Raw genomic sequence first — 20,660 nt, 5'->3', positions numbered from 1 at the left:
CACACTGTTGAACTCCGCCAATAAAAAGAAACTGTAAATTAAAAAGTAATAAGGAACAAAAGACTGCCTGCACACAGCGTAACAACTATTTTGTTGGGAGTTTGAGTAGTGTATGAATAAAAAAAACCCAAAAAAGCATTTTTTGAAATTTCCAAAGGAAATATTAACCACAACAGATCCTTTACTGGATGTTGACTGGCAGAATCCATTTAGAAAATTACACCAGTACTTAAGTACATACACCTAATATGGCAGAATGTTGAAGAGCTCCACTATTTAAAATTAAAAAGCTATCAACTGATCTCTTCATATACTGCCATATATCCAACTAAAACACTCTTTACTATCTGTTCAAATTACAAAGAAAAAAAAATAAGTAATAAAAAGAACTCAGTTCAAAAGCAAGGACTTGCTTAAGCACTGTCTCTCTAAACACTGTCTTAATCTAAAATTTAACATTGTTTACAGTACTCTTAAAGTTTTTCTCTTGTTCTCACTCCCAAAGGTAAGCAGCAAGTTATGACCACCAACAACTAAGGCAAAGAAAGTGAAACCTATGACTGCCACTGGGAATTTGACAACAAATGTCACAATCATAGCAGATTATATCTCGCTCAGCTCTCCCGAGAAATGACATACACCAAAAAGACCCAACAAAACACTCTTCTTCACCCTCATCCCACCTGAAAAGCCTGGATCACTCGGCTAATTGATAACCTTAATTGAAGTTTCTCCATTGAAGAAGGCAATCACCAACTTACAACCGAACACCGAAGGAGCTTTATCCAGAACATGACCTCAAGCATATAGCTGGCCGCTGTTCCCCTGAACCAGGCCAGCGCATTAGCCCTGAACATCTTTCCCTGGGATGCCTGCTCAGGTGACACTCAAGCGCCACGCCGAAGGCCTCTCCCGAGGCAGACCCAGTGCATCAAAACAGCGGCCAGAAACAAACCCTGTGCGCTTGACCACGCATACTCATTCAAGGTGGGTTCCACTGCGGGTACGAACAATGGAGGCTAAATTCCTGACAAAGCGAGGGCTGCGCTCGGAACAGCGTGTCCGTGCCCGCTCCAGCCGGCCCAGGGAAGCCCCTCCGCGGCCGGCCCATGGGGAACGCGAGGCGCCCGCCCGCGGCCTCCCGCGGAAGGCGCAGCCGGCCGGGCAGAGGCCCCAGAGGTCCCTCCAGGCCTGAAGCACCGCAGGGACCGCCCCGAACCCAGCCCGCCGTCCTCAAAACCAACACAGCCACCGCCCTCAGCCGCCCCAGGAACGAAGCGGCGTGCAGCAACCAGCGGCCGCGCCCTTGCGGAGAAGGTCGGTGTCGGGCCCCGGCCCGCCTGGGGCACCGCCGAGACGCGGATGCGAAGGGACCCCGCGGTCCCCGAGCGCCGCGGCCGGGGGCCGCCATTTTGCGGCCCGGCGCGCTGACATGTCGCGCGCTGTGCGTGGCGCCGCCCCCCGCGCCTGCGCCCCGCGCCCGCGGCGGCCGAGCCGGGGCAGCTGCTCAGCGCCGCGGCGGCGGCCGAGACAAAGCGCCGGGTAATGAATGGGACGGGCCCGCCCGGCCCTTCCTCTTAACTCCTTCGGGCCCGGCCGGGCGGCGGCAGCGGCGACCTCCGGCTTCCCCCGCGGCAGCCGCCCGGGGAGGTGAGTGGCACCGTTCCGGCACCGGGAGGGCGCCGAGAGGGCGGTACGGCTCTCTGGTCCCTCACCCCCCCTCCCCCTCCCGTGCCCGCCACCGCCGCGTTTGGCCTTAGCGGCCTCGGTGCCTGCGCGGCCGGGGATCTGCGTTCCGGGCCCCGCGGCGCCTTGTCCCTCCCGGGAACGCCCGCGGGACAGCGCCGCCAGGCCGGGGAGGGGGCGTGTGGCGGCGGGGCAGTGCAGGAAGCCGGGAACCAGGCCCGCGGTGCCGGCTCTATTGTCTGCGGGGCCCCGCGGGGGGCGCGGACGGCCCGGTGAACGGAGGTCGCTGGTGCCCAAGGGTTCGGTGCTGTCCCGGGCCGCCCGGCGGGCCCCACCGCCCCCCGCCCGGGGAGGGGTGCCCGCCGGCTGCGCCCCGAGCCCCCCGGCATTGTGCGCGGCGCGGGCCGGGCCGGGCCGAGCCGGCCGGAGCTGCCGGGGCTGAGCGCCCGCGCCCACCTGGCGGGGCCGCAGGAGCCGGGCCCGCGGAGGGAGCGGTGACCATGTGGCCGCTGCCATCCCGACCCAAGATGGCCCGGCCCCGGCGTGGAGAGACCACCGCCTTCCCCAGGGTGAGAACCCGGGACCGGGACCGCCTCGGGTGCAGGCTCCCGAGTCGGGTGCCGGGACCGGAAAGCCTGGGAAGTCCTAAAAAGCATTTCCCCCCGAGAAACAGGACACGAGGTGGGCAGGCTCCCGCCAGCGGCTTCGGCCGCGGCGTAAGCACCGCGTCTGTGCTTGTGTGCGGTGAAGTTCCAGCCATCCCTCCTGGGCAGAGTCGCTCAAGAATGGTGTTTCAGAAAAGTACAGAATTTAGCTTTCATGTAGTGCTCCTTTCACTTTCTGCTTGGGCATGGTAATTTTGCTTTAAAATGTCTTTTGTAGCTCCTGGATCTACACTGAGACAACCGCTGATGTTAGAGTGCTTGTCTTAGAATGCTTACTGGAGTGCTCAGGGTGTCTAATACGCTTAAAGTTGTCTGCTGCATATACAGTCTACTAACAGCGTAAAAACATGTGTTATTGTAGTGAAAGGTTAAAGCCTCTTTTACATTAATAGTGGTTCTATTTATCATTGCTGTTTAGTAGAGTTAGGCTTTGCAGTGTAGAGACCTGTCTCTGTAGTGCTTATGTGTTAGAAGTAGTCCTGTCTTGTTTCCAGGGGGTTCCCTTGAGAGATTTCAATAATTTAGCATGAGCTGTCATGCTACACCCATGGTACTAAGCAGGAAAAGCTTTTCAAGCCCCCATAATATGAATGTATTTTCCAGACTTTCCTTACATGTTGTTGTCTTTATGTCCCACTATACATGCGTATCTGTTTTGCCTTTCAAGAGCACGAGCACAGTAATTTTCTTCTAAAGCTTATCTTCAGTAATGCAGTGTTTCACTTTAAGAGCAGGTGTGCACCCTTGGGAGGATATTCGTGGCTTACATACTGGGGGGAGTGAAGTCTGGGAGACTTTATCAACTATCCCCAAGATACTATGCTGCTACTCTAGGAAGCCTGTGTTTGTGCAAGTACTGGGCAGGGGCATTCTAGTTATTATTCACTATGGAGACTGGTTTTATAGAGGAAAAAAATCTGTCCAAAACAAAATAAATTCTTTGGTTTACTTTCAAAAATTTGAGTGCTGTCCACAAGGTATAAGACCAACAGGCAAGGTGCTGACAGTTTCTGTAAAGTTGGGTATGTGTCTACTTTGATACTTCATGTTGCTAGTACCTTGCAGCTTTAACAGATGTTGAGGAATTTATTCTGTAGGAGTTCTCCAGAGCAGTCAAATGTGAGAATTGATTAAGAATAAGTAAAATGAAGTACCTACACTAAGCATCTCGGAGAAATGTTTTCTAAACATCTGTACTGTTACATAACAATAAGTCTTTTACTTCTTGTGGTGTAACACCCTCCCATCCTTGTGCCTGCTCTGCCTTCTTGGAAGCTTCTGGTGAGCCTTGACCAAAGCAGCTGAGTGCTGAAGCATCCCTTGACTGCACCAGTTGGGCTGCGAGGCACTCCCTGATCGTATCTGGAGCTCTGGCGTGGTAAAGGTGGGAAACAAAGGATAAGCACTTACCTCTGGTAGCCTTGGTAAACCATTTACCTGGATGTAGCCCGAGTGGAACGGCATCATTGTTACTGCACTTCGGGGAAATAATCTTAGTAGTTACTGACTTCATTTATGGTCAGGAAGGTTATTGATGACCAAAGTCAATCATCTTCCGACCCTATACACATCGGTCCTAAGTGAGTCTGTTTGAGCTTGCCTGGACTGCAGCAGCCTGTGCCAGTGCCTCCCAGAGCACACAAACACTCAAGTTAATGGTACTCAAGGACTGTCAGCCACTCACCTCCCATCTCCATGTTCCTCAAGGTGCAACCATTGCCTGTGGGAAAATGCAAAGGGATTTGACATATTTAGTGAATTTAAGGGGAATTTTTCACAGGAGGCTTTAGACACACAGAAATAGGGTATACATCATTTACCTTTGTGTATGTGGATCGATTATGGTACAAATGTTACTATTTTGAATCCATAGTTAAGTCATTGATATAATTGTTGTAAAAACTATCAAATCACTTTGTAAATGTTTAAGTACTCAATTATTAAGTTCTGCTAAATCCTTCTGCACCGTTATCTTTCCACTCATATCCTTTGCAGTCTTACTGCTTTTGCTTTCATAGCTTTTGTGTAAATCATTCCAGATTGCTTCTTATGTGATCTTCCTTTGTATGCATTAGTCTGTGTAGTATTACAGTGAACCTTGCTATTGAACTGTGTAAAGTTGCATTTTCACATATCCATATTAAACCCTGCTTTTGCCAGTACCTTTGACAGTGTTTTTTTAAGCAGCCAAACCACTCATTCATGACATCTATAGAAGGCAAAATGGTGACAGGTACGGCATCCTCACTGATTATGTGAGAGGCAAAATGTAGAGCAGCAGACGGCTGGACAAGTGATGAGCTTAGAGTAATGTTTGCCATCTTTCTGTTACTTTGTGTGTTGCAGCCTCTCTGTCTGGTGCTTCCCCCTGCTATGGCTTATTTTGAACCAAGACAGTAACTGTCCAGAGCAGGGATCGCATTTGCAGAGCAGCCAGTGTCACAGGTGGTTAATGCAGAGGGGATCTTCTTCAGTAAACATCAACACAGCACTAAGACTTATAACAGGGCCTTGGAAAATACAGGGGAGCAACAGAATTTTACAAGTTTATTTAAAATTGTCCATCCACTAAAATAGATTATCCTATCAAATATTTTTAAAAACTAGGTATTACAGAAGGAAGTGGCCTTTGAGCCACTGGGTCTGCTGGGTCTTTCAGTTTTCTTCTCCCTTTTTTCTTGGAGTTTGTTCTCTTTGAATTTTTAGAATCTTAAATACATTAACTTCTGTGAGGTTTTTTTCCTCTGAGAAAGTTTGAGTTAAAGAATGTACATGTTGTGTTTCCCAACAGCTTGCTGCATTTTATTGCCATTCACAGTGAAGAATAGTTACAGGAGGGTTTCTAAATCCTGGTTTTTTGCAGCTGGCTTTTAAGTTTTTAAGTTTCATCTTCCAAGTGAGCATGTTTTGCTATGGGGTTGCCAGCCACTGTAATGAACAGTTAAAATAATCAGCCATATGCAAATAACATGATGGTACATGTATATTGGCTTCGTTTTATGTAGAAAAGAGTATTACAGATAGTTTATAGATTATAGATAGGAGAATTTTGCACCATATAGAGCAGAGTATTTAACTTATCATGACTGACATTTTTCCCTGAAGTAGGAATGATCTTTGTATTTTAGTAGTATCAACATAAATTAATGTAATTTACATAATGTTACCTGTTATAGTGTATACTTTCAAAACAGACTTCACAAAGAAAGAGTTTGTATATAGCAGATGTGCCTTGTTTTCTGCCCGTCTCTGGCTTTTTTTTTTTTTGTCTTTGTTACTGGTAGCCTCAGTATTGGTCAATTTACAGCTATGGAATTGTTTCATTTCAGACAATTAGTGAAAAAATTGAATAGTTTCTGTGGCCTAATGGTAGCTTTCAAGTGAAGTCTAGAGTTTAAAGCTCTCAGATCAAGAAGTATGAGAAACTAAAGCTTTTATTAAATTTTTTTGCGCTTGTTTGTTTGTTTGCTGAAGGGAAGGAATTTCTGTCCTAAATTAGCGTGATACATAGTTTAACCATGGTAGTATTGGTTTAGGTTTGGGGTTGTGGTTTGGTTTTGGTTTTTTTGGTTTTTTGGTTTGTTTTTTTGGGGTTTTTTTTTTGTGATGAGATAGAACTCAATATGATGGACTATTAACGCAACAACAGGGAAACAGCTTGATTTTTAATGCCCCTTTTTTCATTCAAGTATGATGATTCTGGATAAATAGTAATTTTTTTTTATATTGGACAACATATTGGAAGGTGTGATATGAGTCTTTTCTATAGTCTAAAACTGGTTTTCAGTGGATGTTGATATAAGATATTATTACATTACTGTAATCTTTATGTAAACTCACAACCTGTGTGCTCTCTTTAGCAATTACTGCACAGTTGCATCCTTGCCATCTCTCACTTCTTTCCCTTCCTCCTTTCTTGTTTAAGAACATGTATAGTTGGACAATCCCTTTCTGAAGGTTTAGAAGGTTACTAAGTTTTTGTTACATCTGTGTGAAAGGTGGTTGGATTTTTTTCTTTCTTTTCATTTAACACTGTCTTCTAGTTTACATTCATTAGTTTTAAAGATATGTTTTTCTTGTAATGTGTTAGAGTAATTTTTGTAGTGACTGTTCAGATTTTCTGTATATTTAATACAAAAGCCAGTTCTGAGGTTCAGTACTCATTAGCTTGAAAATCAAGGCTGAAAATAGGTTTTTTAACAGCTGAATATTTTAGCAATACTTTTCTGTAATTATTTGCAAAATATATGGGAAAAGATATGTAATAATATATTTGTCTTGTGTGACAATGATCAAAGAATTTGTACCCCCAATAGGTTAAGTGGCTTTTCAGTAATTATTCTGATTACCTGTTGCTGTCATTCTGTATGCTATTTTCTTAATCGGTGTCTGCCTCTAAAGAAAATAACATGAGATCTAGCTAAAATTACTTTGTTATTTTCTCACAAAAATCAACAGTCAAGAAAACCCAAACATTAATTTGAATTGAACAAAATGTTTGGCCTGGCTTGAAACTATAATCATCTTTAACAAAAGAGAGGGGGAAAATGGGAATGGAAGGGTTGAGGGGTTCTGGTGTTTTTTAAAGACATCAGAGAGCATGAAGATGCATATTTGTACTTTGTTTTGCCTGTAGTCTGATGGCTTTGGCACTTGCAAGGAATGTGGGAGAGCCAGGTTCACTTCCCTTCTTTGCCTGAGGAGCTTAATCCACATCTGAGGAGAGTTCCCTAACTGCTCCACTGAGCACCCTGCCTCTGCTGGGTCTGTGTCTCCTCGGCTGACACCTTCCTCTCTGCATACATTATTTAAATGCTGTAATAGGGATAGCTGAAGTATCTCAATAGTCAAATTAGCCAGCAGCACAGCTCTGGAGGTGTTTCAATTGCTTAAGAGGCACTATAGGAGTGTTTTTAAGTAAAAAATATCAGTAAGAGAAGTGATATATATTTAATTTCGTAATGTACACTAAGCCAGTCATCAGGACTGTCTGTCCTCTGAGAGGTGATCTCCTTCCTTAAGGAAAAAACCCCAAAGTGTGGGGGTGTGTATATATATATGTATATATATACACACACACAGAGTGTTAAACATCTCAGTCTGATTAAGAGTAATCACTGGAATGTAAGAGAGAATGCCTTGCAAATTATGGATTTTCTAAGGTGGCAAAATGTTTTGTTTGGTGAGTTGGTTTTTTTCTGTGTACTGGAGCAGTGTAGTGAGGCCTCTGCACTATGGCACTCATTTCTGTATGTTGATGAGATCAGTGGGACTGAAGTTGCAAAACTCAGAAAACGTGTCCTTCCATAGACTGTTTTGGTCTGTTTAGTTGCTAAGTCAAAATATGTGATCTAATATGCTCCACTTGCAATCGCTCCTTTCCCATACACCGGGAATGATAATCTTGTGTTGATCCTATGCTGTTGCATGTTGGTTAATACATGTGGTTGGTGCAGTGTATAAGCAATATGTTTAGCTTATGGGGAGAAGGTGTAACAAGGTGGATCCTGTAGTGCATGGCAAGGTATCAGCAAGCTCCTTTGAAATCTTGCATGTAATGTAGACTGTGTTTCATTCAGCATAAGCATTAAAAAAAAAAAAGCAGTGCTAAAATAAATACAAAAATTGACTTTTAAATTTTATTTTAGCAGTCATCTGAGGATTTTTTATTTTGCTTTGGAGCTCTAGAAGTGCAAATGTCTGATTTTTCTTGATAAATGTGAGGGCTAGAGATTTGGAACAAGGTGAAAGTGATGTAAGTGCAGCTCCTGGAGCTGTCACCTAAAGAGAGAGTTGAAACATCCCATGAGTTGCTACTGTGACAGTTAATGTGTTTAAAAAATACTAAAGGTAATTACTTTCTTCTTTTCCTTAGATACAATCATCTCATTAAGTTTGAGTAGCAAGTATTTAACCTCAAATGAAGCCTCCTGCCTGCAGTGGAACAGATGTGTAAGTTTGTTTGGTTTTTTTTCAATAAACTAGTGAGCAGCTTGTTTGTTCGGATCTTGTATCATTATTTTTGTTAATTTAAAGGAAGACAATGGAAAAAAGTAATGAATAATTGTATGCCTGTGTACTGACTTGTATGGAGTTAATAATTTAGCAAGAGGTTTGTATGAGTGCCTGAGCTTTAAAAATTAAGTTTAGAAGCCTGGATATCTTTAGAGTGGTACAGAAATAGCAACTATTTTATGATGTATGGGGCATCTCTTACTCTGTGGTATCAGCTGGCATATGTACATCCTTACCCTGAATTAAACCATTTAAAAAGGGGAGGTAACTTAGATGCTGCATTCATCCTGTACTCGAATTACAGGCATCTTAATCAGATTTCATGTCTTCACTGAGCGAGTTAGTTTTAATATTTTCTTCTAGGGTTTTTTTGTTTGAAAATATTAAAACTTTATATATTCCATTTGAGCTTTTGAATTTTTGAAGCCTGAGATTCCTGAGTAAGATGCTATAGAAAAAAAATGTTTATATAAAGATAAGCATTTATCTGTGGCGTAAGAATAAATATTCTTGTATAGTGTTTTAGAGCTTTGGGTTTATTTCTTATCCCACCCGCTCTGTGCCCTGAATAAAACAGTTCAATTTTTAAGCCACCTGTGTTATTGGTTAACATGCATGTTAGCAACAGATGGACAAAATGTTTAAGATGGAGAAAATGTTGAGCTAGGAAGTCTTGGTGGAGTTACAGAATCAGAAGAAGGAACCTCTAAAGGCCACCTTGTCAAACCCTTGCCATGAGGAGGAACATCTTCAGCTAGACCACATCACCCAGAGCCCCATCCAACCTGGCCTTGAGTGTTGCCAGAAATGGGGGTGTGTGCCACATCTCTGGAAAACCTGTGTCAGCATTTAACCATCCTCGTTGTAAAAAATCTATTCCTTATATCTAGTGTGACTCTACCTTCTTCTCATTTAAAACCATACCCCTTTTCCTATCATTACAGGCCTTACTAAAAAGTTTGTCCCCATCCTTCTTACAAACTCCTCTTCCTGAAAGGCTAGTCTAAAGTCTCGCTGGAGCCTTCTCTTCTGAACAACCCCAACTTTCACAGCCTTTCCCTGTACGACTGTGATCTCTGTAGGAAGAGAAAATTAAAAGTATGATTCAGATTTGTTCCTTGAAGGAAACTTTTCCTAGGTGACACATACAGAAAATGTTGGAAATTTTGTTACATACTAAACCTGCCTGTGGATTGTTCATCATCAGTCTAAGCAAAAATGAGCTGCTAGTGCTTTCCAAACCCAGAGGAGAGCTGAAGAACAGGAGAGAGTTGTTGTTTGTACCAGCCTCCCAGGTCAACTTTAGACCACTGTAAAGAAATCTGACTAAAGGCACAAAATCTGACAAAATTCTGACAAAAACCAATTTTTTTTTCAGAATATCCAAAAATTCATTCTCCGTGTAGTTAAAGCTGTATTCTAATATACTCATCTCAAGGTCACTGAATGGTTTGCAAGGTTTCATTATATGATGTCAAGCTGTAGTATATTATACTTAAAGTGCCTTTCCATTAAATGCATTCAATGAAAATAATCCACTTTAGTATTACCTGTCTAATAAAAATGAATATCTAGTCTTTGTACCTTCAAGAACTATTTCTTGATTTATAGTCCCATATGAAATAATTGTTGACTGCAAGCTCTGTGTTCTCATAGATCCTTTCTTAATTTGTGATTAAAGCAGCACTCTCTTGACAATGGGTACCCAGAAAACAGATACTTATGTAGACCTGGAGTCTCCTGAGAGCAAAGATTCTGCTGTCCAGATGTTACCTTTCCTGTCAAAATTTTAAATTTTGGTAGATCAGCAGTGTTACCTATCTACACGCTTTAGCATCCACTGTAAGAATTCCTCTTTCAGTGCTATACAGTAAGTTTTATGTGCAGTTTAGGTCATTGAAGAAAATCTGGTTCCTCATTAAAAGGATCTAGTAGTGCTAAATGTGCCCTGAGAAGGTGGGAGAGAACAAAGCAGTGTGAAAACTGCTGCCTGTTTATGTCTCACACCCAACTACTGGCTCCTAGCTCATGACAACTTTTCTTAATTTAAGATTTGAGACTGCAAGTCCCAATGCTAATATGTGGCATAGCTCATGGCAATCATATAATTTTTTCTGGTTTTTTACTCTGTGGTTCCCTTTCTTTGTTCTTCATTAAAGGTGGAAACATGATATGCATGATATGGGAGCATATGTACAGACAGGAGGAAAAAAAAAAACCCAGCTGAAAGACAAGAGTGTAAGACTCATTTCATGGGAGGTTGTCGCTTGCTGTAACTTGCATTAATTGGTGCTGAAACAGTGGGAAGAATGGGTCAGCTTTCAGGGAGTCAAACAGAACGCAGGTTGTGCTGTCAGCAACATCCTTGCTTTGGCACTGGGAAATGGGAGGAACTGAGGTTCTGTTTCCTTTCTTAGTGAGTGGGAGTTGTCTTGAGTGGCTGACTGAACTGTGGGGAGACCATAATCCATTTATGATAGGAAATACAATGATGCTTATAAAGAACAGGAAGATTCCTCATATTTTCTCTAAATGCTTTTATTTCTCTTTTCTATAACTCACGAAATATTAAGTTTATTAAAATAACTATTAATAGAAATCAAGTGCATGGAAAGGTTATCCATTTCTTTACCTGTTCTTGTACCAACAGTGTTGTGGATCCTGCTCTGAATAGGACAGCCATGTAGTTGTACTATGTAAAGCTTATTTAAAAACCAAGTTGCATTACATTAATTACCGTTCATGAACTGCACTGGTTAGAATAAGTATTGCAAAAAGCTTTATTCCTTATTTAAAATTTCTTGTATTTGTTGTTCCTTATTTTTGGACAAATTAAGACCTGTCTATGGCAGGAGGATGATTCTTCTATAAATCATTTCTCTTGGGAGGAGAAGCTTATTAGAGCTATTTGTTTGCCTGGGATGGGAGAGTGTCTTTGTACTTCCTGCTAGTGCTCAATGTTGTGCTGGTGGAAACAGTCTTGTCTTCCCTTAGCTTGGTTGTCTGAGTCAGTTAAATCTTTGCAAAGTCTCACCTTGTCTTGAAGAAAACAAAGAGAATATATCCCTAAGAGAGGTTAAGAGGAGAATACCTCTTGTCATGGAGGCTAGGAACAAGTGAATATGGAGATATGCAAACTCATTTCTCCCTCCCTCTCCCCTGTTCCATGAATGCAAAGGTTTGTTTGGAGAGGGAGAGAGATGTGATCATTTTTTAAACTTGGATTTCATGTGAACATGTCAGATGTTTCTGATGTATTGAATGTACAATTTACTTAAAAATACAGAATGACAAAAATACTTTTAAAGAAGCTTAAGAAGTTCACCCCTATTGCGGGCATGTGCATTATGCCTGCATGTGATATGGAAGCTTGGTTTTAAAGTTACCTCCTTGTTTTTGTTACAGTTCTTGTACTCATTGGCACAGTGGTGAAACTGAGTGTTTCTGAACTCTAATTACCTTGGATAGTATTGTGAATATTTTTTTTCTGCTTTATTGAGTAGATTTAGTAAAGACATGATCTTTACTTCAAGAAAAATCTAGACATCTTCAGTTTATTACATGAGGAAGAAGGAAGGTACCCTCAGTTGTAAATGATTCTCCAAAGAAATTTTTCTTCTCCATACCAGATGTCTTCTGACTTGAAATAAAGTTTTGTGACAAAAGAAAGATTAAGCTTAGGTTTAAAAAAATTGCTATGAAGTATTTAAATTCTGTTCAGACTCTTAAAAATATGTTTTTGTGCATTTGGGTACTACAAGTTACATTTTCTTTCTAACCTTCCTTTGAGTTAACAAGCATTCCAGGATACAAATGTTTTAATAGAAGCATAGTATTATGTCATGTTACACATACACAAATATTATGTACATAAATCATGGAAACCTCTCAATAGCAGTGTTGAAACTACCTGAGGATATATAACTAACTGGCATCAATATGAGAACAGAATTGGGCTGATGGGTAGCTATGAAGGGTTTTTAAAACAGACATCCTCAGACTTCATCTGGTTAGCATGAAAATAAACACTACTACATGGTAGTCTTGGCAGTTCAACAGGTGTAGTTCCATTTTGTAGATCAGAAAAGTTAAAGTTGTAACAGGTTAATGTAATATATTCTGTAAAGGATTCAGTTTATATTGTTAGGTCTTTTTCCACTTTCTACTTACATGGATGTTTTCAGCAAGAGTTCCAAAAGGACTGACTACACAAAACATGGTGTGTCTCTCCTAACTGGTTTTTTTTGTTGTTTTTCATCATCCTGTGTATTCAGCTTTCTTCTTCATAGGTGTCTCATTTCTTACTGTTAGAAATCATCCTTAAAGTGCTTGAAGTTTCACTCTTACTAGATTTAAAGATATACATTTAACAAAAATAAAACCCACAAAACTTTATGATTTTTATTATGTTGCAAGCTGGGTAGGTAGAGTAGTCAGTAGAAAAATCACTTGTCCTAATCCTATCCCTTTTACTTTTACTAATGGGCTATTCAGAGAATTGATCACTGGGAGAATTGTTAGAGGAGCTTTGCTTTGAATTTTCCGATGTTTTTCTGAAAGCAGACTGATGTTCTTTAGCAATATGGAGTAAATACTTAAGTCTTTTGCTTTTCATTCTTTTCTGACTTACCCATTGTTACTGTGGTTTTGGTTGTGTGCTTTTCCTATTCTGTGATAATACTGATGCATCATTCCTACCATGCCCTTATTTTTATCTTCTCCATTTTGCCCTTCTGTTTGTTACTGCAACCTTCATTCGTCTCCTGTCAGCCCCAAATTGTACAGCATGTGACACTAAAAGCAGCTCTGATGTCCTGCTCTAAACCAAACAATACAGGCTTCAGCTGTGTAAAAAAAAACCTATTTCTTTTCTTAAGAAATCACCTTATTTCTTGTGACATTTTCCCCATTTAATCAGCATATGATATTTGTTTGTCAAAAATTATAAAGGATAAAAAAAATCAACATAAATGTATAATTTGCTGTAGCAACACTCAACTGATGTGTAAGACTTGATAAATCCTGCTTAAAGTTTTAATGAAACTATTGCTTAAAACATTGGCATTTTAACAAAAGAAAGATCTGACATGTGGTAGATGTGAACAATAGCTCAGAAACATGTCCTGCAAGTATCACATGCCTGATAATAAGAAGTAACACTTCAACACTTGGAACAGTTTGGATCCTAGACAAATGTTAACATGATTTACTTAGTGTGATAGATCTATTTTTTATGAGTAATTTCATAGTACAAGCTGGGACAAATTATTAGCATGTGTAGAACCTGCTTTTTTTTTTTGTCCTTCACTACAGTGTGCTGCAATGGGAAGTTAGTAAAGGACATGTGAAGGGATATAGCCCCATTTGAGATCTGATGGTATTTTTAGTGCACCAAGGAAAAAAAATAGCAACAATTAAAGGCTTATCAGGTGGTTGTAGGTGTGAACAGTGCTACTGATTCCGGTGATACATAATATTGTGTGTGGTGGTAATGCAACATGCTTATTTGTTTTTACTTAAAGTTGGGAGTAATGTTGTTTTGACCAGGGTGATTGTTTTGTTGTTGTAGCTTTACGTTTTTATTTTGCTTTTAAGATAAATGCTGTTTTAAACTGTGTAGAATGGGGATTTCTGTGCTATGAGCTTTAGCATGTTTAAGAGTGTTACTTAAGTGAAGGTGTTGCAGGATGATGCTTCAAATAGATATATGCTTAATACATTGGCATATAAATTATGAAGATTGATTTCTCCAGAACTAAGGTTGAGCTTTGACTCAGTACCCTGTATCAGACACTTGCTTTATTCTTACACATGCTGTGCAGTGAGCCTGCATCATTAAGTCTGATGAAATGTTTGGGTACTGAGCTTGTTTACCAAACCCTGTGGGCTGAATAGGAGCTTCAAGGTTTGTTACAGAAGCCCTCCTATTGAGTCACAGGGGGCAGAAATGACCTCCATGCTTTCCAAACTCCTCAGAGGGGAGCCTGCGTGTGGCTGGATCCAGTCTTGCCCCAGACTTTTCAATGGTTTTTGTCTAAAGGATTATAGAAATGTAACTGAATCTTTATGCAACTTTGTCCTGCAGGATTAAGGATGGCAAACCATATATATTTATATAAATATATATGATGTGTTATAATTATTAGATATAAATCATTTACTGAATTATTTACTAAACAGTGCAGGAACTTTTACAACTATTATAATATGGTGCACTGCGAAGCAGTTGTATTGAAGCAGTTGTATCAGAACTGGCAAAACCATTAAGTAGATTGATGTTACTCACCCATAACAATGACCTTGAGCAAATCTCTTTAGCTCAGCCTCAAGGAGTAAGAGGAGTAACCTTGAGGGATGTTCCCCATTCAAGGGAGGAATCTCCATACATGTGCTCCATGTAGGCTTATGTCAGAAGACCCTGCATTAAAAACTGGGTCTGGGCTTTTGTAGTATAAAGTGACTGATGATGTTCAGATGTCTCCAGCTGTGTCAGCTCAGAAGCTTTGGACGAGTTATCAGTAGTGTCACTTGTTTGTTCGTTTGTCCAGGAACAGATCTGCCACACCTTCATCTCACTATCAGGATGTTTAGCTTTGGGACTGATGAGTCAGGCTGGTTTCAGCATTCAACATCAGAAGCAGCATGATGCTCCCTTCTGCATTTACCACTTGTAGGTTTGCAAACAGGGCATTGTTCAAGTTGGTTTACCCCATTCCAGGCTAAGCATCCTGCTGCACCATTAAACAGGGATAACAGAACTAAATGTCAGCCCAGTGTAAATAATATACATGCTAACTGGAATATTCTTACTTCTATCACACTTTAATATGAAATGTATAATATTGTATAATAGTAATGTATCGTATTTTAGAAGCATTATCAATTCTTTTAAGAAATTTTATGAAGATATACGAGTCTAAGAACAGAATTAAGAACTGGATCGTCTTATTAAAAAATAAATACTACTTAAAAATATATATCTTCATTTCCACTTTTGTCTCTGTTCCAAAGTATTTTTTTAACGATGCTAATATGGAAGTCATATTATTTCTCTTCATTTTACCACTGTCATGAATTATTTTCAGCCTTTTACATACTGGAGTATGAGCCACTGTAGTTTTGTTCAGGGGGAGCTGGCATGCACCCTGTGATGCAGATTCAGGGTTTGAGATGGAAGTATTGGTACAAACCTGGACCTTTTAGTTTTGAATCTTGTCTGAGGTTTCAAGAACTATTTGAAAATGATTAGTAAATGGCATCCCATTGACTTTCCATGTTTACAGCAATAAGAGAAGAAAACAGCTGTACAAATAAAAAACATCTGTCAAGAGTGAGAAGCTAAATTTGAGGAGTTTGAGTGTGTACAGTGTTAGGTGTTTTCTGTCTGCTGGTTACATTTTAACTCAATGCTGTCCATTTAACAATAGTCAAATGACTAAAATTTTTACTTCTGAGCTGTTCCTTCTTGAATTACTATTAATTTAGAGGTGGTGGGGAAAACAGAAAACATAGAGAAGAGTCCACTAAAGCAGAAAAGTGTAACTTGGCCCTAGCAGATGTTTTACTGCTTAAAACATCTGTGTTTAGAGTAAAATTATTTGATGTTTTTGTGGGGCAAGAGGCAAGAAAGAGGGGAATATTTACATTTAGTGGCCATTTTTATCTTTTTAGTCTCTGCTTCGGCGAAATTCCAACATTTGTAATTGGAGTTGAGTAGTCAGAGTGTAACAGTGACTGTTACACTCAGCGTTCTACACCTTGTTTTTAGGCCCCAGCTTACACAAAGCTCTGAGTTTTTCAGTAACACAAAGGGACATGAGTGATCTTTAGACTTCAGCAAATGAGAAGTCTCTGTGTCGTGTCCTGACAAGTAGCACAAGCACACAGGGGAGTTCACAGAAGACTATTCATGTCAACAAGGAATAGTATTCAATATTGGTGGTGCTGTTTCCACTCTTCATTCCTTTGTGTCCAGATGGAGCATTTGTGGTTGTGGATGTGAGAGGCTGTTTTACAAGCTGGAGAGAAAAACCCTTGTAAAATCACAATAGTTACTGGTTTTCATAAGATCTGCCTTTCAGGTGACTTAAAAGTAATGGAATAGTAAAGGTGTCACCTCTTCTCTGTCCTCTACAAATCATACTTCCCATGAAGTCTAGAATGACTTGTTTCTTTTGTTAAGCCTGACTTTTTGTACTTCATTCAAGATCACACTATTGCATACCTTTAGTTCATGCTTGTACATCTGTGCTCCTGTGAGCTTCTGTGAGACCTGAGACTAGGACCCACCTTGTTTCAGTGTGACTAATATGCCAATTTTGCATTTCTAGTTCTGCATTTTGATTGATCAGTATCTTACAAACCTCTGTAGTTTCTTGATGATTAGATGAGCTAATACTGATATTTTGTTCTAGGAAATTTCAATAGAAAAATGCACTGTTCTTAGTTTTCCTTCTTCAAGGCATTTATAACTTTGAGAAGCAGTAAGGTTCATCTGGAGTATAAATTGATACAAATAAATTCTGCTTGTTTGTTTAGGATTTTGTATGAGTGTTTTCTGGATTTTTGAAGGTGGGTTTTTTTGTGTGTATGTTTCTGTTTGATTGTTTTGCTTTAGCAAATATTCCTTAATTAGCATTTGGCAATTACCTGCCATTGCAGTTCAAACAAGTAATTTCTTAGAGTATGTGTTTCATATTGCTTGCTCCTAGGTATTCCTAATGTTGGCTGTACATTTCAAAAATAAACAAGATTAACACGATTATAAAACTGACATCAATTTGTGCAAATTAATGTTAATAACCTTTTATGTACATCTTATGCTCAAAATCTGTCACTACTTTTGATTTTTTTTTTGAAACTAGGAAATGCTTTTACTTTCACTGTCTGCACATTTCGCATCTTTCTTGAAAAAACTGCTCTTGCATTTTGCAGGTGTGTCTTTGTATTTACACTATATGCTCTTCAATAATAATATAAATATTTTTCTGTTTTAAACTGCTTTTTCTAGACCATTATTTCCACCAAGATTCTGTGATATAATCAAGTTCATGATTATCGTCTGACTATTCAATCTAAAATCTAAAATGGTTTAAAGCTTACAGGCCACGCTGTGCCTTACAAAAAATAATCAGCTTATGGTTCAGTTGCATACTTTTCATACTTCTCCACGTGTTAATGTATGTCTCTGCAATTCTGAGACACCAGTGTTTCACTTTTAACCTCCTTCCTTCAGCAGTGATTTCTTCTGGTCATGGCAGTTTGCTGTGGCCCTCAAAATCAGTGACATTCTCCAGACATTTCTTTCAACCATTGTATGCTTTCAGTAATCCCATTTTGAATGGAAAATCCTATAAAATGTTTCTGTATGCTTCTTACCAGAGCAAACTACTGCTCAGGTGCTAATGCAGAGTAGTGCATTTGAGTAGATAGTTGTTCTTTAGTTCCTTTATTTTCTTTGAAGATTGTTTTGTTGCAAGGTGACTCGGTATCTCATTGTGGAGATTTCAAAAGCATAAATCACTTTGAGCTAACTGCCAATAGCTTATTGTACCTTTGAAAACATTTTCCTTCTTGAATATCCTGTTTGTTCAGCAGTAGTCCTTAATTTTGAATAGCTTGGGTCCAAGGGTAAATAAGCTATGTAAATGTAGTCATAACCAAATTCATACTTTGTTCTGAGTGACAATAAAATTTTAAAGCATCCTATTTTGTTTCTTATTAAAACAGATTGACTCTTACATAGAGTTGGCATGGGAAGAGGAGATGAAAAACACATTTATGTTTCTGACCCTGAATATTCTGGGGGCTGTATTCTAAAGAACGTTTCAGTTGAAGTGCAAGGATGTTTGAAGGGAACACGGAATCAGAGAATGATGGGGGTTGGAAGGAGCCTCTGGAGATCATCTAGTCCAACTCCCCTGCTAACGCTGGTTCAGCTGGAGCACATTGGACAAGATCCTTGTCCAGTCTGGTTTTGAATATCTCCAGAGGAGGCTCCACAACCTCTCTGGGCAATAACTTCCAGTGCTCTGGCACTGTCACAAGAAAAATTTTTGCTTGGATTCAGATGGACTCTCCTGTGTTTCATGTTTGTTCTAGTTAGGTTTCCTCTAAACAGGCTGCCCTGCTGATTGCAACCCTCTGAGCTCTGCCATTTGGCCAAGTTCTCAAAGCAACAAAAATCATTCTTAGATGTTTGAAAGAAAATGGAAAAAAATATATTAAAAATCTTCTAAGGGGCATCCAGCTTTGGGGATTTCCCTGGAAGTGATTGTCTCCTCTAATCTCAGCTATTTCTGCTCATTTCTAGAAGGCAGCAACAAGGCTGAGAAAAATACGTACTGTGTAGCCAGAGACCTCTAACAGCCACAAAGATATAAATAATTTTTTCTGGTCTTACACTCAGTAAGAAGTACACTAAAATACTGTAGCTGACCACAGTCTAAGTGCTTTTTAACGCTGCTGATAACATAATAACTCAACAGCATGCAGACATTTTCACAGCTAAGCACAAATATGCAAATAACACGTAGCTGCAAAGGGAGACCTAGGTTTAATTGAACAAAAGGAGGTCAAACATGTGAAATAACAATTCAAGCAGTAAAAACTGCAATCAAAAACCAAGGATACAGAATAATCAGGAACGATTTCTAGTGGACCAAGAACAATTTGTGGTCCTAAAGATAAGAAGATAACAGGGAGCAGATGAGATTGCTTCCCACATTTTTTTGGTAGAGGAGAGTATGAATATGTCACACGCAGTGACAGCAAGGACAAATATGGAAGAAAGAAGTCTAGCACTATGGTTCCTGCTTCAAAGTCCAAACACAGCTCCCTTACCTCCTCACCTCAGCCTCAGTAACTAAGAGTGTCAGGGCCCACAGCCATCAGTATTTAACTGCATGGCATCAGCTCAGTGGTATTGTGTACTCAAAGCTAATTTAGGATAAGGTGATTAGGGCCTAAGTGTTTGAGTATGTAGTGATAATGGCTGATAATGATTAAGAACTTAGCCACCGGCAATGTGCTGTTAATGAATGTCAATCTAGTTAAGTGTGGTTATAAAGTTTGCAACTGGTCTTATTTATCAGTTTTCAAATCTTCCCATCACAGCTACCTTAATCTTCACTGTGTTAAGCAGTAACTGCTTATCAGGACAGAGGCACTTGAAGTATCTCTGCAGGTTTTTCTGCTGAAAGCCTAGAGTTGGTTTTGCATAGTTGAGAAAGTATAAGAATCGCAGGATAAAGATGTGATTACCTGTTTTGAGCCAAAGAAATTGCACACAGCTTCATCAGAACCTGATGCCAGTGGATATACACATTTATTTTGTGTGAATCTACTAGGATTCTCTAACGTCCTTACTGTAACTTGGCACTTCCATGCATAATTTATGTTCTGTAAGCTCTGCATCAAGCCACTTGCTTGTGAACCTTTCTATTCTGTGATCCTAAGTCACAACAGCTTATTATATTTTCTTGCTTTTCCTGTTTGCAGTACAAACTCCAAATTCACAGCTTAGATCAAAGTAGAGATGAAACAATAATCCTCTTGAATTGATTGCTATTAATAAAAACTTGACTGTGTTACACTCTCTCTCTTGTCCCAGATCCACATACATCTGTATCATCAGTATGTGTGTGATCACTAATTTCTATTTCATTCAATTTTATACTGAATCATGTAAATTTAGTCTGGCCGCCAGAGTTGTTCTCAGATGTAATTTCACAAGCCAATGGAAGGTTCTGTGTAGTGTAAATTTCTTGTAGAAATCGTAAGGTTTTTCTTTTTCTTCAAGTCTTTCCCTTCATTGTTCTTCATGTTCAACTCTCATATCTTTTGGTATCTGAAAATATATTATTTTTTTCCCCTGAGAATGAGAAAGAAAGGCACAAATACTGAAACTCATACAGAAAGAAAAGCAGAATTGCTCCCTACCTCTTAGCAAGTTTTGATTGTTCCATCTCCCTTTTCTTGAAATAGCTGTGGTAAGATCATTGTCCCTCTTTTTCCCTGCCCCTTCCTTTGCACTGGAAAAGAAAGGAAGTTACCACAATGATAGGCTTTCCATAAATCCGAAATCCACAGAAAGTGAGTGTTTCTAATTTCGATTGTAAACAAACCTCAGAATAAAATTAGTTAAAATAGATTACAAAGCTAATATGACATTGATCTTGACCTTGACAGGGGCAAAGGATCAGCGTGAATAACAGCCTTTTTAATATATCTGTGGCTATGGGTAATTTTACCATTGCTGAAATCGTAGAATATGCTGATTTGTAAGGGACCCAT

General features: G+C 39.9%; 1 protein-coding gene across 4 annotated transcripts in view; it reads left to right on the top strand.

Annotated features, from left to right (window-relative positions):
* Positions 1-3: 3 nt before the first annotated feature.
* The window catches only part of ZBED4 (zinc finger BED-type containing 4), a 28,497-nt gene continuing 7,840 nt past the window's right edge, over positions 4-20,660 (top strand). The window contains exons 1-2 of one of the 4 annotated variants that reach the window (XM_063396816.1): positions 4-1,317; positions 8,227-8,303. The gene's annotated coding sequence lies outside the window, so the exon portion shown is untranslated. Of the gene's footprint in view, positions 1,318-1,477; positions 1,651-1,873; positions 2,256-3,714; positions 3,736-8,226; positions 8,304-20,660 lie in introns of those variants that run through there. The other 3 variants (XM_063396813.1, XM_063396814.1, XM_063396817.1) reach the window with 3 other exon arrangements.

This window comes from Prinia subflava, chromosome 4 (assembly GCF_021018805.1).
Source record: "Prinia subflava isolate CZ2003 ecotype Zambia chromosome 4, Cam_Psub_1.2, whole genome shotgun sequence".
Classification (NCBI taxonomy): domain Eukaryota; kingdom Metazoa; phylum Chordata; class Aves; order Passeriformes; family Cisticolidae; genus Prinia; species Prinia subflava.
This window is presented reverse-complemented; position numbering and strand designations above follow the sequence as displayed.